Consider the following 16500-nt stretch of genomic DNA (forward strand, 5'->3'; position numbering starts at 1 on the left):
CTGTGACCTCAGGTGCCAGGGGCCCTTGGGGCAGGAATGAAAAGAAAGGAGGGATGTGAGCAAAGTGGGGACTGTGTGGCTTTGGGCAGCCATTCCCCAGCTGTGCCTTATGGGAAACAGAGGACAGCCTAGGAAAGCAGCAGTGACGTACTCACAGTAATTTCTTCTCAACCTTGGGCCCCAGTCCCTCCGTGCTGTAGGAAGGCTTCCTCTTGTAGTGTCTGAAAGTATAAAATCGCTCCACATCCTGTCAACACTTGGAACTGTCAGTCTTTTATATTTTAGCCATCCTGTATGTGTAGGGGTGGGTGTCTTATTGTGGTTTTCATTTGTGTTTCCCTGCTAAGTAATGATGCTGAGCACCTTTCCATGTGTTTATGAATCATTCACATATCTTTGTGACATGCCTGTTCAAGTTTTTTGTCCAATTTAGAAATAGAGTCCTTTTCTTCTTTTTGATTTGTGAGAATTCTTTATGTATTTTGGATATAAGTTCTTTATCAAATATAATATTGTAAATATCTCCTCTTGGTCTATGGGTTGCCTTTTCACTTTCCTTCTTTTCTATTTTTATATTAAGATATAATTTGAAGATAATTAAATGTACAGATATGAAGAATACAGTTTAATCTTTGTTTTGAAAAATGCATGCATCACAAACTTGCAAAAAGTAGACAAGTCCTAGAAGTTTAATGTACTATATAGTGAATATAGACAACAGTATTGCATTATAATCATCAAACTTTTTTTAAAAGGTTTTATTTATTTATTTATGAGAGATACACAAAGAGAGAGGCAGGGACATAGGCAGAGGGAGAAGTGGGATCCCCTCCAGGAGCCCCATATGAGACTCGATCCCAGGACCCTGGGATCATGATCTGAGTCAAAGGCAGATGCTCAACCACTGAGCCACCCAGGCATTCCCTATAATCATCAAACTTGCTAACAGTCTAGATTTAATTATTCCAACCAAAAAAGAAACGATAATTATGTAGTATGATAGAGGTGTCAGTTATCAATACAATGCCAATTGTATTACAACATATAAATGTATTTAATAAGCATGTTGTATATCTTAAATTTACACAATGTTATATGTCAAATATATTTCAATAAAAAAGAAAATACCTAAAAAAAAAAAAAAAAAAAAAAAAAAAAGGAAAGGAAAGGAAAGATGTAACTCCCTAACATAACCTCCACCCCATCAGGATACAGAACATTTCCATCATTCCAGAAAGTTCCCTCATGCCCTTTCCCAGGAAGTCAGCAACCTCTGATCTATCTTATATCCTCATAGATTGATTTTGCCTTAGAAGTGATTTTTGATAAATAGAAGCTTAAAAATTTTTAAGAAGTCCAATATAGAATCTTTTTTATGGTCAATAATTTTTATGTCATGCTTATTAATAAATTTTTACCTGCCCCAGAATCATAAAGATAGTCTCCTACAATTTATTTATGATTTTTGCTTTTATATTCTGGTCTATGGTCCATCTGGAACTAATTTGTATGTGTGGTGTGAGGTAGGGATCAAGGTTCTCTCCCCACCCCATACATATATCTGGGTGTTGCAGCAACGTTTATTGAAGAGATCTTCCTTTGATCATTGAATTGTATTTGTGCTTTCGTCATAAATCTAGGGACCATATAGGCAAGGTCAGTTTCTAGACTCTATTCTATTTGATTCCTTTTTACTGGCAATTACATATGCTCAAGTCTCCCCTCTGGCTAATCTCCTCTGACCCTCCCTTAACTCCATACTCTCCTTCCAGCTCTCTACCTCAAAGCGAAGCAGTTTTATGAATTCACTATTTGCACCCCTTACCTCCCTCTTCCTTCCACAATCACCTTCTTCAGTTTGGCTTTGTCACACCCATTCCACCAACATAGCTCCCTCCTGGTTCACCAATGACCTTTTTGTTGATAAACCCAATGGACTCTTTTCATCCTGCCTTTTGCTCCATGTGGCCTCCCAGTCCATGAATCCTTTTTCCTTATCCTGTGACCTGCACTCTCGATTTTCCTCCTCTCCAGCTGTTCCTTCTCCAGCTCCTCCCATCTCTTGCTATTCTCCTTTTTCTAACCCTTGCAGTCAGGAACCCTTAAGGCTCAGCCCTTGGTCCTCTTCTGTCTCACTCCCAAATCCTTATCTGGGGAGCTCATATCCTCCCATGACTTTAATCACCATCCATGGTGAGAATTATCTACTCTGGCTGCACATTAGAATCCCCTCAGAGCTTTAGGAAAATCCCAGTGCTGGGCAGAATGCTCAGAGATTTTATTGGTTTAGAGGTGGAGCCTAGGATTCGGTATCTTTCAAAACTTTCCAGTTTTGATTCTAAACCATTAAGAAACATTGAGATCCACTGGTCATGCCCAAATCCTTCACTCCAGCGTCTGTCTCCAAGCAATGTGGCAGCACAAACAGCATTCACAAGTCTGAGGTCACCTTCCTGTCCTCTCCAAACTCACACACGAGCAGCATTTACTTGAGCTGGAAAAACAGAGATTATTTTTGGTTCCTCAATTTCCCTCACCTCTGACATCCTTAGGGCTGGCCAAGTACTTTCTAAATTCTTCCTGAGACAATCCACCTTTTTTCCACCCCAGTGCATGCAACAAGGTGAGCATTGGGGACACAGGGGCTGAGCAGGGCAGCCTTCATTTCTACCTTTATAGGACTTACAATTTAGTAAAAGATGAGTGGGAATGGGAGTGAGTGAGTGAATCAACAGTCATGTATTTAATCTCCCCGATATTGTCCCAAATGTTGCCCATGCCTCCCTGGTCAGCTACTGTAATTTTGGTGTGGTGTGAGGTAGGGATCAAGGTTCTCTCCCCACCCCATACATATATCTGGGTGTTGCACCAACGTTTATTGCTGCAAAAAAAAGTTTATGTTTATTTTGTACAGCTTTATTGAGGTTCAGTTAACAGACATTAACAGCATATACATTAATATGCATAATTTGATATGTTTCGACTTAAATATAAATATACTCCCATGGAATCAGCATCATACTTAAGTAATGAACATACCTATCACGCCCCAAAGTTTCCTCCTGTCCGTCAGTAATCTCCTCCTCTAACCTCCCACCATCTCCCAAACAATTCACTATAGATTCACTTGCATTTTCTAGAATTTCATATACTCTTTTTTTGTCTGGACTTTTTTCATTCAGAATGATCATTTTGAGATGTATCCATATTGTAGCACATATCAATAATTCATTCCTTTTATTGCTGGGTCATATCCCACTATATGATTATATCTTTATTCGTTTATCCATTCACCCATTGATGAACATTTGAGCCATTTTCAGTTTGGGACTCTTATGATGAAAGCTTCCATGAATATTCATGTATCATTTGTGTGTGTGTGGATAGATGCTTTCATTTATCTTGGGAAATACCTAGGAATGGAATGGCTGGGTCATGTGCTGGGTGTATGTTTAGCATTTTAAGGAACCACCACGATGTTTCCCAAAGTTGTTTCATTTTACACTCCCACCAGCCATGAAGGTGAGTTCCAGTTTTTGCTCATTTTTAAACTAGGTTGTTTGTCTTCTTAATACTAAATTGTAAAATTTCTTCATGTATTCTAGATAACAAGTCCTTTGTTGGATATGTTTTACAAGGATTCCAGTATTTGCCTTGCCTTTATCATTTTTTGTTGTTGTTGTTTAAGATTTTATTTATTTATTCATGAGAGACACACAGAGAGAGGCAGAGACATAGGTAGAGGGAGAAGCAGGCTCCTTGTAGGGAGCCCGACCTGGGACTTGATCCTGGGACCCCAGGGTCACGCCTTGAGCCAAAGGCAGATGCTCAATCACTGAGCCACCCAGGAGCCCCTCATTTTCTTAATAGTGTCTTCAAAGAGCTAAAGTTTTGCATTTTGCAAAGTTTACTTAGTTATTGATTTTTCTCTTATTATTTGTGCCTTTTATATTGTATTTAGGAAATATTTGCCAAACCCAAAGTAATTAGGATTTCCCTCCCTATGTTTTCTTCCAGAAGTTACATGGTGTTAGCAATTACAGGTAGGTCTGTGATCCATCTTGAGTTCATTTTTGTGCATGGTGTGCAGTCTCCTCATTGTAGGATGGCTTGGCCAACATTCAAATCTTACCATGTCACTCTCCTTCTTAATCTATTTCCCACATTGCAAACCAGCTTTCCTACCCCAGGTTTGTAGGTGCCTTGGCTCACAGCTGGCCCTTATAGACCTCTCTAGCCTTTATCTCCTTGTTCCATGAATACCAAAAGCCATTTCTCAAACATCAAGTGTTTCTCTCTTGCTCCTGGGTTTTGCATATGCTGTTCCTTCTGCCTGGAGGTACATCATTCCCACCCCTTCTATCACCATAAACTTCTGGAGTTTCTTGTGGGTCCTTCAGGGATTAATTTAGACATTGCTCCCTGCCCCAAGAGCCTTGGGCAGGGCAAAGGATGCATGATTGCTGACTGCTCGCTACTGGAATCATAATTATCCAGTTACCTGTCCATTTCCCCCTCACTGAGCTCTTTGAGGGAAAAGACAGGTGTCCTTCATTCAAGACATCAGTCAAGGGATGCCTGGGTAGCTCAGCGGTTGACCACCTGTCTTCAGCTCAGGGTGTGAGCCAGGGTCTGGGGATTGAGCCCCACATCAGGCTTCCTGCCTGCTTCTCCCTCTGCCTATGTCTCTACCTCTCTCTGTGTGTCTCTCATGAATGAATAAATAAAATCTTAAAAAAAAAAGACATCAGTCAAAAAATGCAATAGCCTGTACCACCTCTCCAGGACATACCAGCTGAAAATCAGCCTGGCCTTTATCTGTGTCCTCAGTGGCACCGAGGAGGCCTGGTCCAGCTGTGGAGTGTGCATTATGCTTGCACACCTTCCCCTCTACCCGCACATTTTGCTTCTAGGCACATTGACCTCATGTGTATTCCCTTGTGGATGGGGAGGAGGCCCTTGGGAAAAGGAGGAGCTGGGGCTGGAGAGAGAGGGAGGAGAGGGAAGCAGAGGCAGGGCAGGTTCCTGAGGTTGAGGAAGAATGGGTCCAGAATCTCAGTTGGGGGTGGGGGTTGGGACCTGAGTGAGGACACAGAGGGGAAGCCCTGGAGGGTCTGTGTTCCCCCAGGAGCTCCAGGCCCTAGGCAACTGCAGGGCTTTTTGCACGGTCCTCCCTGCTCCGGCCAGGCGAGGGGGTGAACCTGAGGTCACCCCAAGCCTCTCACTGCTCTCTCAAATAGCAGCCTACCACAAGGGACCCAGGAGGCCAAGTCAATAACGTGAAACCATAAAATGTCGAAGGCGTTGAAAGTTTGGACAGAGGAGCAGACGCAGCAAATGGGGCCTTTTCCCAGGCAGCTTGTGTGGAACAAGAAAACAGATTTATGAGTGTCTGGTTGAAACTGAGTTGTGGGGGTTGGGATGGGTGCTGGTCTGAGACACGGAAGTTTCTAGTGCACAGGAAAGATGATAAATGAGAATTAATTGTACGGTTCCCATGACCATGATTTAATATGCGTGAAACTGCCTTTTCCTTCAGTGTGCTTTCTTACAGTGTCATTTGGAGAAACATAAATGCTTTTATCGGCACTTTTGTGGATTCTCCCAAGGTCTCCAGATCCCCACCCAGCCCTCTGTTCTCCGAAAGGCAGACAATCAGAGAGGAATATTGGCCTGTGTGTGTGTGTATGGGGTGGGTGGGCTGCAAGCCCGTCCTTGGCTGGGACTGTGGGCTCCCAAATGTAGCTGCATGACCTGCCTTGAGGTCACGGAGCAAGTCTAATTCCCGCTATAGACTCTGGACAGCCCGCGAGGCTTCAAGTGTGCATGCATACACACATGTGCACTCTTGAGCTCTTCCTGCGTGCCAGACTTTGCCATAGGGAGGAACGAGGAGCGTGGCTGTCTGGAGCCAACCCTCCCATCCCTCCAGCCTGTCTCTTGGGGATCAGCTACTTTGTGGAGGGTATGGTTTCCTGACACTCTCGGAAGCCTCTTATCCTCCCTGTACCTTCCAACATCTTCTGGGAAAGATGCTGCATCACTTCCTCAGATGCCCTTGGCCTGTATGCAACAGGTGGAAGCTTCTCAGGTTCCAAGGCAGCCTGGAGACATGGGAGGAACAGAGATTGTCTGGGCCTGTCACCCCGGCCTCTGAGCGTCCTGGAGGGGGCCCCTGCCCACCCAGGGTAGTGGAGATGGGTTAGCTGGGGTCAGAAGGCCCAGGATAAGGCTGCTTCCTTGGGACCTCCATGTCTTTGGGATGACTCTTCTCCCCGCCCCGGATCATCCCTAAGCCACCTCTGTCTGAGAAGGCCCCTGCTGGTCCCCCGTGTCCTGGGTCTGGTGTCAGGGAAGCTCCAGGGACCACAGGGGCTCACTCAGAGGCCACAGCTCCAGGGACAGGAATCCTAGGCAGGTGGCCAGGGAACTGATGTCTTCAAGGACCTTACAAACCTTCCAGGACTGCCGTTTAGAGTTTCAGGCGGTGGTCATCTGATTGCCACTGTTGGCCTCTGGAGCTCCAGCCCCGACAGATGGGAATGTGTTTGGGAAGTGTTATATAGCACTGCCATGACTGTCAGAACACCATAAAGAATGAGCAAAATCAACAAAGTCCCTACCATCTTGCATACTACCCGGCCCCACTACCGGGCCACATCCTTCCCCACACTTCTTCTCCCTGGCCTGGGAGTCCACAGTCCCCTCCAGCTGTGGTCTTCCCTCGCCACCTCAGCCTCGTGGGGGCCTGGTGGGGGACCTCAGCTCAGGGCCATTCAGCTACATGACACTCCAGATCCCTAATTTCTAGAGATGGGGCACTGACTTTGGTCATCAAACAATCTAGCATCAAGATGTGATCTCAATTTACCTGCCATACCAGAGTGCCTGAGAATGGCCCCAATACTTTGTTTCTGGGTGAACAAGGAAGAGGTGGGCCTGAGTGGCAGCTTTTGGTCCCTTAATTGTCTCTGGGGACTGATGGTGACAGCCACCACCATTGTATTTGCTATAGAAAACTCTAGGCCTCTGAGAATTTTTCTGTCCAGCCCTGCAGAGAGGTTTTTGCTTTGTTTTGTTTTAAGATTTTATTTATTTATTCATGAGAGACACAGAGAGAGAGGCAGGACACAGGCGGAGGGAGAAGCAGGCTCCCCTCTAGGAGCCCCATATGAGACTCCATCCCAGGACTCCGGGATGGCGACCTGAGTCAAAGGCAGACGCTCAACCCCTGAGTCGCCCAGGTGGCCCCCCACAGAGAAGGTTTTTAGTTTAATGGAGGGACTTCAGGGGACTTGCCAAATCTTACCTGTATGTGCATAGGTGCATTTTTCTGGGAAGAGCAGAGATTAACAACTGTAGCTAAAGGAGGGAGGGATGGGGGTGGGAGGAAGACAGACAGGCCCTAAGTCTGCAGTAAGAGCTGACCACAGCCCTTCTAGATGCCCAAAGGCATGCTGTGAGGCTGGTAGCAAGCAACACAGCCCCCCTTTCTACTCCCAAGGAAAGTGAGAAGCTAATGAGGCCACGGTTGCACACTGCGAAGGAGATAGCTGGCCTGGAAGGAGGTCTGCGGGCATCCACGGCCTCAGGTCTCTAGGCTGTGTCTTTAGCAGAGACAGAGCAACAGTTGACAGGCTCCAAGTGGGGTGTGTGTGTATGTGTGTGTGTGTACACACACACGCTCATGTGCAAGCCTCCCCAAACCCCCAGCGCACACGCAGGCGCGCACACACACGCACGCACACGCATACCCACACCCATAGTAACCATCTATCAAGCCCCACCACGCACACAAGGCACACCCCCGCCCCCCACAGTGTGCGACGGGAGGAGCCCAGGTTCCCACCCAGCTCACCAGCCGTGCCCCCGCTCACACCCCTGGGGGTGAACAGCCCTCCCGCCACTGTTGCAGGCGGGCGAGGCTCAATGAAATGATGGATGAGGAGACCAGGGGCCCAGGGCCCGGGCGATGAGCGAGGCCTCAGCAGGATGGCATGCAGGCCCCGTCCAGACTGGGGCGTCACCCAGAATAAAATCATGAGGCAAACATGAGGAGGCTGTAAACATGGGCCGACAATGGGGGAGACAGGCCCTGGGGCTCCATAAAGAGTGTCCGGCCCGCCAGAGCTCGGGCCTGCTCGGCTCGGGGCGGCTGAGGGGACGGTGGGCGGGGGGCTGCTCCGGCTTGGCTGGGACTGCCGTCTCGGGCCGCGCTGGCCAGTCCAGCTCCGATTTGGCTGGGAGGCCTGGCCTCCGCACAATAAACAACAGAGAAAGATAAATCGCAAATGTGTCTGGAACTGGTGGAGAGCAGGGAGAGGTGCACAGGGGTCACCAGAGGGCCTCTCTCCTTCCTTGGCGGCCCCCCCGGGAGGAGGGCCCGGCGCTCCAGGGGGACTCAGGGCCGCAGCCCGCAGAACTGCTGGGGGTCAGGGGTGCGGGGACCAGACACAGGGCGGATTGAGGCCGGGGAGCCACAGAGGGCCTCTGAGGTGAATTTCCACCTGGGAAATTCCAAAGGAGGGCGAGAGCTGTGGGTCGAGCTGAAGGGCTGGGGAGCCCACAGAGCCTGCAGAGCATCAGCTGCTTTGGGCAGCCCCAGCCGGGGACGAGGGCCCAGCAGCATGGGCCTGCCCTGCCCCTTTTCTAGAACAGGAAATGAAGGGCATTCTCTTCCGGAGCTCTTCCCCGGCCTCCCCTCTGTGCTCCCCAGACCGTGTCCCGAAATCTCCCCCTCGCCCGGGCAAGCTTGTGCACGCGCCTCCACCTGCTGCCCCGGCTCCTCGGACTCTGCCTCTGCTATGAATCCTCTCCCAGGGCTGCATTCTGGACACTTCCATTTGCACGGACCCTGGGCTCCTTGCACAGGCCCCAGAGGGCCCACATCATTGCTCCCCTGCTGAGACCCCACCCCAGCTGCCCCAGCCAGAAGCCAGGGTGCTGGGCCTGACTTCCTCAACCTTCCCCTCCACCAGGCTTGTCAATGCCTCTCCCCGGATGGCCCTATCTGCTCCCTCCCGGCTACCCCACTGCCGGGCAGCCCAGGCTTCCGTTCCCTGTGGCTGACGTGGTGGCCAGAAGGATCCACGAGAACAATTTTGTCCCCCTCACTGGCTCCCCATAATCCTCAGGACAAAAGCCCATTCTTAGGTGCCAGAGGGCCCACCTGGCCTGTCACTCTTCATCCAGTACCTTCTCTCCTCTACCATATGATACCCACCCATGCGACCTCTGGGAGGGCCTTGAATTTCACCATGTTCCACCCACTACCAGATGCTCCTGGAATGTTCTGGCAACCTACCCCCTTTCCTAGTCTGAGCAGGAGTCATGGCCCTGCCCCAGGAAGCTGGTATGAAGGAGACATGGAAGACATAAGAACTAAGTTAGTCTAAAGGGGGAGACACAGCCACACTCTGCAGAGGGTCTGAGGGGGAAGACACAGCCTTGGCTCACAAAGTCTAGTCTGAAGGGGGCACAGGGTTTTGCTCTGAGAAAGCCTAGTCAGAGGGAGGAGGCATCACTCCATCCTGGGAGCTGTGACATGAGGCCAGATGTGGCCCTTCTCTGACAAGTCTGCTTTCAGCTTGGGAAGGTCACTGGGTGTGGGCCTGGCCCCAAGGCACCTTCAGCTCTGGGGAGGGCCTGTCAGCACAGGGTACAAGCCCGTATCCGCCTGCAGGAAGCCAGTGCCCAGAGGACGCCAGAGAGATGCCAGATGTGGGGCCAGGCCCGATGACAGGGTTGGCCTTACCAGTGGCTGCAGGGCCAATGCTGGGCACATCCAATATTGGCCCTGGTGGTCTGCCAAGGAGCACAGAGGCCAGGGGCACTGGGTGGCTTGTGAGTAGGAAGGGCCAACCTGTGCCCCTGACCCAGGCAGCCCCTTCTCCCAGGGCAGAGACCTCTAGGACCACTCTACTGCCTTCACTTGCCCAGAGAGCCACACAGGGTGACTTCTGCCAGCTGAGGGGTTCCAACACCCTACTTCTTGGAGGACAGGTCCCAAGTGACCCACATTGAGGCAGACGCTCCCCAAAGAAGGTAGGGGAGGAGAGTAACCATCTATCAAGCATCCTCCATGTGCTTTACCACTGCCTCCCTGCTTACAGAAGGGCATTGTAGGCTCAGAGAGGGTAAGCGACCTACCCCAAATACACAGCTAGGTAGTGGCAGAGCTTAAATTCAAATCCAGTTCTCCTGGGAGGCAAGGGCTGGGTCTTCCTCTTCAGACACCAATAACCTATGCCTACCCTGGGTCCCATCAGCTGGCACCAACCCTGTGGTTTTGAGCATGGCTGTACATGGCTGTCCTGCTTGAATACATGGCCTGTTCTTCAAAGAACACCCAGTAGTGTTGGATGGGTGGATGAATAAATGCGTTCCCTGTGTCCCCTCTCTTGCCCAGACCCCACGTGGGTCCCCAGGACTTCAGAGAGAAGCAAACAATGCTGATTTCTGATTTTAGCAGAGAAGACAGGCTAAGATCCAAATCAGTGCCCTTGAGCATAACAGACAATATGCCACATGGGGTCACAGCAGCAATCAGGGCAGCCAGGAGGGAGCAGTCCATCCTCCAGGCCAGAGAAAGGGAATCAGCAGCACACTTCATGGGGTGGGGGCAGTTGGTCAAATCTTTTGGGAAGGATTTTCCAAGCCCAGGGCTGAGGAGGTACTGCTGAACAGCCTGGACTTCCCAGGGGCCATGCATGTCTCACACGGGGAGACTGGGACCCACGGAGCATGGAAGCCAGGGACCTTGACAGCTGGCTCAGGAGCTAGAACTTTCTCTGGGGTCAATAGGGAGCCAGGGAAGATGTAAGGCTTGGGACGACTTACAACTTGCCACTTTTGCAAGCCCACAGTGATGGCTCATGAGGCTGGACAGGCAGGGCAGGCCTGGGGGCAGAGGGCTGGAGGAGCTCTGGCAGAGGCAGGTGAACAGTTCCAGTCAGGGACGGAGAGGTTCGTGCTGGCAGAATGACCATGTGGCCATCATTACAGGGCTCTCAGGACACTGGTGGAGAGTGAGGGGCTGGCCGCTTCACCCACTGAGAGAAAACACCCTGAGGAGGAGAGAGCATGCCTAGACAGAGGCACTGGGGGCCTTCCAGTGGGAGGTGTTGGGTGCATGGGCCTCAACTTCCCCCTTGTACCTGGAAATTCCCTCCCAAACAGCATCACTACCTGAGCCCCAGCCCCCCTCTCCCACCTCAGATAGCTTGCCTCCACGTGGGTGGTGGGCAGCATCGGCACTCCTTCCCCGGGACAGCCAAGAGCTGAGCTGAGCTGACAGGCCTGAGCCCAGCCTTGGCCAGAGGCAGGCGCAGAGGCCTCATGCCTCCTGTTCAATGCATCTGTGTGTCCACAGGCAGAACCCAGCCCATCTACTCAGCCCCTGTGGCTGCCATAGTAGGCTGCGGGGCCTGGGCCTGCTTTGCATGGGCCCTTGGGCCTACGGGTGTGGGGAGCTGTGCCAGGGCCGTGGAGAAAGAGGGTGGTGGCTCCAGGAGCTTGGGCGTTCCAGCCGTCCACGGAGCAGCAGGCAGCAGGCCCTGGCAGGGACCGGCTGGACTGTGGGTGGCAGGGAGCCCTGGCCCACAGGCAGCTGGCTGTCTACTCCTCCCCCGACCACCATCCAGCTCATCACCTTCCCCCATAGGCCCAGTCGAGTGGATGGAGATGGGGGGGCTTTAGTGTGCATCCCATGTAGGGGCATCAGATGGGCCTGGCATCTAGCCCCAGCCCTGCCCTGGCTCAGTACCTTGGGTGGCTTACTTAACTCCTCTGAGCCTGTTCCTGCACTCTGAAATGAAGATATGAACTTGGCACGGTGCCTGGTCTCTGGTGGGCAGCTGTAGATGAAGATCAAGCGGGCAGAGACGTCCAGCGTGACTGTGGCACAGGACAAAGGGTCGGAGATCTGTTGCCGGAGATCCTAACGTTGTTGTGTCACTGTTCTGATTACCGCTTCTGGACAAGGGCCCTGGGCTTCTGGCACCATCACAAAGAGGACAGGAGGGGAAGAAAGTCCAAACTCTGGCCACCCCTTGACCACCAGTCTTCATGACACTGGATGGTTTTGCTGAAGGTCAGAAAGACATCAGCAGCCCAAAGTGGCATGAAGGAGGGGAGGCCAGAACAGCTCTGGTTCCACCCTCTCCCGGCCTTTCTCTGGCTTTAGTTGTCCTTTGGACCCAATGGATGAATTGCTGGCCTTCAAGGACCCTTTCAGAGCTTGGCTTTCAGGATCCAGGATCCTCTGTACACAGTGGCTAGGCACCCAGATTCTTTGACCCCACACCAGCCACGCCCCTTCCGTCTCTAACACTGCTTGCTCAGATTCTCTTAACTGGGACGCCACCTTGCTCTTCTCTGGTGTGCCAAGCCCTCCTGGGGCCCCAACACTCGCTCAGTCCTGGGATCCTTGCCCCAGAACAGCCCGAGTAGTTTCTGCTGAGTACCCCAGCCAGGCTTAAGATGGTACACTCCCTCTGAGCCCAACTCTGCAGCCAGGAGCCCCATCTTCTTCCCTCCCTGGCCCAGGACATGGGTTCCAGGGCAGGAAGTGGGGCGCAGTGTCCCCTTGTGCCCCTCGCAGCTTGGGTGCATGCCCCCAAGTCAACGCAGACTCAGAAAAGGGCAGAAAAGGGGGCTCCTGATCCCTGCTCTGTTGCTTCTGCCTGGATGACCCCAGGTAGTTCTCCCCACTGATTCCACCCCCACCATCTCTGTGTCCCCCTCTGTGATGTGGGGCGACACTGCCCCCTCCGCCCCCTGTACCTGGTGCACAGGTTAAGAATTTGAACTAAGTGCTGCCAGGGGGTGATCTCAGTAGTTAATCCTCATTGCAGTAGTAAGAGATAGTCTATTTCCTGTTTATGGACAAGGAAACAGAGGCTTAGCAGAAACAGTGAATGCCTTCCTCAAATTCTAGGAGCTGGAAAGGGGGGTGGTGGTAGAAATGCACCCAGGCCAGCAGACAGGGTGTCCCCCTGTGCCCCACTCCCTTAGAAGAGCAGAGGCTATGGACACACTCTGTACCCTGTAAAGCTCCCTGAAGGGAAAGGGAGGGTTGCTCATTGCATGTGGGACAGAGAAGCAGGGGCTTTTGGAAACTGCACCAAGTCCATGGCACAGCCAGAGCACTGACCCCTACTTTAGACTCTTCCCCCACCCCAGGATTTCCTATTTCCTCTAGTCACATGTGAGGACAAGGCTCCTTGGCCCCAGAACATGTGAACCAGGTGGCTCTGACCATGAGCTGCCCACAGATTCTTGGGTATTGGCTCCATGGACGCAAGCTCATCAGCCCAGACCTTCAGGCCACCATTGCCATGCAAGGCAAGAGCCCCAACTTACAAACACATGGGCCAAGAGGCAGCCAGAACATGGAGTTCTAGCCACCCTCATCCAGGATTGCCTCTCCAGCCAGACACATGTCTGGTTGTTAAATGTCTAATGATGTCTGGGGCCCAATCTGGGAGCTGTGTGGGTGATGGTAGTAATGGCTATGGTAAAGATGGTAAAGTTGGTGGAGGTGATGATGGAGTAAGATTGGGGGTGAAGGGGAGGTGAGGATGGAGATGAGGATGGAGATGAAGGTGGAGATGAAGATAAGGTTGAGGATGGGGGTGAGGATGGTGAAGGTGGAAGTGAAGGTGGAGTAGATGATGGAGTTGAGGATGGAGGTGAGGGTGGAAGTGAGGCTTGGGATGAGGATGAAAGTGAGGGTAAAGGTGAGGACAGAAGTGAGGGTGGAAGAAATGACAGGATGGAAGAGATATCAATGGTGATAGTGATACTGCTGTGGCAAGTGAGACTGGAGGTAACAATAACAGAATCACAGCCCAAGGAGAATTGCTGAGAGTGGCTTCTGACCCAAAGATCCTCCGCTGAACATGGCTGCTCATCCAGCCACACATTTCATTTCAGCCCCAGAAGCTTCTCTGACCAGTGTCACCAATGAGCATTTGGCTCCAGGTTAGCTAATGGGCTATAAGGGAACCCAGTCACCTCCCAGGCATTCGTGAATGTGAGCAGAGCAGAGCATTAGGCAGGACTCGGTCAGCCGACAAGGTGGGGGTTTCCAATTCAGCAGGATGTCCAGTGCCAGGGGTGTCAGACAGTTGGGAGGCAGCCTGGGAACGGGCCCTCCTGCTCCGGGAAGGAAGCAAGGCCCAGGCCACCATCCTGCAGGATAGCAAAGGCTCTACTGGGTCGATGTGGAGCAGCCCTGGGCCCCAAGGCCACCAAAGCAGGGTGGCAAAGCTCGGCAGAGTGTCTGCTGATGCTGGAAAGGTTGGAGAGACACCTGGAGTGCTGGTGCCCGGCTAAGTGCTTGGCCCGGAGAGAGCTGCCAGGAGTGGGAATGATAAAGTTGATGGGGGCATCCGAGGCAGAAGGGCTTGGGGGTCTTGCTGGCAGCGAGAGTGGGACAATCGTGATGAGAAGGTTCGAGGTGTTGTGCAAGCATGCGTTCCGGGGCGGCCACCGGGCATCCCAGCATCTTAGGCCAAAGCTCACAAATCCTGCTCTGTGGTTATCATCAACACACGAATACTGCAGGCCCGCCATGACCCATGCTCAAGCTTTTCCATTACCCACAGGCGTCCTGCCGCTCCCCCCAGCACCGCGGTCCCCCGGCGCACCCACTTCTGGCCTCTGCCAGGACCCCCGGCGAGGGCCTGGCCTGGAGGAGGCTCGCCGGGGTGAGGGCCAGCCTCCGCGGTGCGCTGCCCAGGCAGTGGGCCTTGCCAGGTGTCAGACTCAATTTCCCGACCCTTCTCGTCCAGAGAACCAAACGTCTCGTCCCTCCACCCAAGGCAGGTCCTCCCAGGCCGCTTCCTTGGCAGCATGAAGACCCCTGGGGGGGCCAGTCAGACTCACCAGCAGGGCAGGGTGGGGGCAGAACACAGAAAGGTCACTCACCCAATTTGTCACCCACCTCTCAGCAGCTGCCAGCCCAGAGGGAGGCAACGTTGCTGGATGGAGGGGCCGGGGAGGGGGCGGCTGCAGGCAAAGTGGATGGAGGTAGTTGGGGGAACGTGGGGCCAGGGAGTCCAGAGACAGGGGTTCAAGCCCCTGACTCACCCTGTCCCGTGGGCAAGACCGGCCCGGCGTTCCACTGGTAAATAAGGTTAGTGAGTAACAGGACTTTTGAGGTCCAGCCCACCTCCCATTAGTCAGCAGAGTTCCCTCCCACAGCCAATCCCATATCCCTTGCACAACTTTGCACTCATTTTTTTTTAATAACAACTTCATTGTGATGTAATTCACGTACCATACAATTCACTTATTTAATGTGTACAAAATTCAATGGTTTTTAGTATATATTTAGTATATTGTAAACCATCTCCACAGTTAATTTTAGAACATTTCATCACCCCTTCAGCTATCACCAACACCCAATGTCTAGTCCTTCCAGACCTTTCTCCCATCCCCACGAGCCCTAAGCAGCTACTGACCTACTTTCTGTCTCTAGACTTGCCTCTTCTGGACATTTCATGGAATCATTGCTCCTTTAGAGAAGGACGTCACTGGGCAAAGAGCTGCCCCCAAACCAGCCCCTCTCTGAGGTCCCATCCGCCCTGGGCCCTGAGCTCTGCACTGCCAGGGCTTCGAGCTGCAGACTCTCCCTCCCTACTCCCTCCAGCCCGAGTCCCATCTCTCTCCTTCGCGGTAACTCTTTTTCTTTTCCTTCCCCAACACCCACCAGCCAACCCCCTCTCCCAGGTACCACTGTGACACTGACCACTTCTTACCTCCTTTCCATGGTGGGACTGTCCTAAAATAAAAGCCCCACTGAGTCACCCTGACCCAGCAAGAAACCTTTCCACGATTCTCCATTGCCCTCAAAGTATAGTCCAAATTTCTGCCCCCCAGCCCTCTCCTCAATGTGTTCTAGTCTGGATCACCCTGAATGCAGTGCCTGAGCAAGGGTGTGCATTTAGAAGATGATTCCAAGAGAAGGGAGGGAGGACAGGGAAAGCATGAAGGCCCTAAGTGTGTTCTCAAGATCCACTGTAGGCAGCGGGGGCTCAATTCTGCTAGGAGCTCCAGAGACTGCATAGAATGTTACCCAGATTGATCTGTTCCAGTGGCAGGAGATGAGCATTTTTCTGATGACTCCCATCCCTCACTAGCCAAGGACTGCTGCCAGGGGAGCTAATCCCCATCCCCACATTTCAGGCTGCACTTGTTGTTAGGCTAAGAGGGCCCTCAGCTCAGAAGACTCAGACAGAGAAAGATACTATGGTCAATGCTGGTAGAGAATGCCACCCAGATCCCCTCTGCCAGGCTTGGCACCCATATAACCGTGTGCTATGGACATTGGTTCTTCTCCAGAAAACAGCCCTCAGCTGATGGGAGCCATTAGCCTGGAAGGTGAGTAGCCTCCAGTCTATGATCAACTGAAATGGGGACTTCTTGCCTCAGATGGGAGGGGGTCCACACAGGGGTACAATTTATGTTCCAGATCTTTCCTGTGGATTAGGCCAA

At 52.0% G+C, this 16500-nt stretch overlaps 1 long non-coding RNA gene across 1 annotated transcript; it reads right to left on the bottom strand.

Annotated features, from left to right (window-relative positions):
* Positions 1-711: 711 nt before the first annotated feature.
* LOC119872321 lies at positions 712-15122 on the bottom strand. The gene is made up of 5 exons (XR_005360322.1): positions 14932-15122; positions 11765-11994; positions 10840-11066; positions 6011-6104; positions 712-2494 (listed from the first exon to the last, which is right to left on the bottom strand). It is a non-coding gene; the product is annotated as an uncharacterized LOC119872321 (long non-coding RNA).
* Between the last annotated feature and the right edge of the window lie 1378 nt (positions 15123-16500).

This window comes from Canis lupus, chromosome 6, assembly GCF_011100685.1.
Source record: "Canis lupus familiaris isolate Mischka breed German Shepherd chromosome 6, alternate assembly UU_Cfam_GSD_1.0, whole genome shotgun sequence".
Taxonomy (NCBI): domain Eukaryota; kingdom Metazoa; phylum Chordata; class Mammalia; order Carnivora; family Canidae; genus Canis; species Canis lupus.